The sequence below is a fragment of the Oratosquilla oratoria genome, chromosome 19 (genome assembly GCF_046742065.1).
Source record: "Oratosquilla oratoria isolate Oo_2021 chromosome 19, ASM4674206v1, whole genome shotgun sequence".
NCBI classification, from domain to species: Eukaryota; Metazoa; Arthropoda; class Malacostraca; order Stomatopoda; family Squillidae; genus Oratosquilla; species Oratosquilla oratoria.
Genome location: NC_134795.1, coordinates 26,611,801 through 26,612,439, shown reverse-complemented (window position 1 = coordinate 26,612,439; position 639 = coordinate 26,611,801). Strand labels below are relative to the sequence as shown.

The 639-nt window shown below is 37.7% G+C and overlaps 1 protein-coding gene across 3 annotated transcripts in view; it reads right to left on the bottom strand.

The window, feature by feature from the left end:
* Window positions 1–269, bottom strand: part of Trs23 (trafficking protein particle complex subunit 4-like protein Trs23) — a 7,791-nt gene extending 7,522 nt beyond the window's left edge. The window contains exon 1 of one of the 3 annotated variants that reach the window (XM_076202821.1): window positions 205–269. The gene's annotated coding sequence lies outside the window, so the exon portion shown is untranslated. The remainder of the gene's footprint in view (window positions 1–204) is intronic. The other 2 variants (XM_076202823.1, XM_076202822.1) reach the window with 2 other exon arrangements.
* Window positions 270–639: the final 370 nt, after the last annotated feature.

The window sequence follows — 639 nt, the reverse complement described above, 5'->3', positions numbered from 1 at the left end:
AAATCAATTAAACTCGTATGTGTCCTGGGGTACGAGCCACCTTTAAGTTAAAGCTACAAATTCTTAGCAAGTTCTCCTTCATAATCATACTCCTCACTTTCCAACCCATCGCCTTTCGTATGAAATCCTTTGTATTTTGACATATATTACGATCAATCTATTGACTATAAATTCATATTGAGTGGCACCATTGTTTTGAGTTACCTACGAATACTAATGTTTGTGCTGAACACTAATCTGCCTACTAGGAGGGTGGACCTACTTTGGTGGTAAGCCTTTGGTGTAAGGGTGCTCTGCTCTCAAATGTCAAAACAAATACAATAATTTTTCTATCTTAGCCGAGGAAAGTTCGGGGAGTGGTGGGTGCACAAACAAACGTCCCCTCGTCAACAGATGTCGCTAGTGACTGAAGTACACGAATTCTTTCTTCTGTATTATTCTCTAAAGATTAATTGTTCATATTGTATGAACCAATGAGGAAACTACTATGAGACGAACACGAAGGAAATTGAAGATATTCTCAAACAGAAACAAGTGAGAGAAATTTCAGCACATCCTACTAAAACCTGTATGGTAGACATAAATGAAGAAAGTATTGATGTACGCCAAGACTTATATCTGACCAAAAGTGGTAATGAG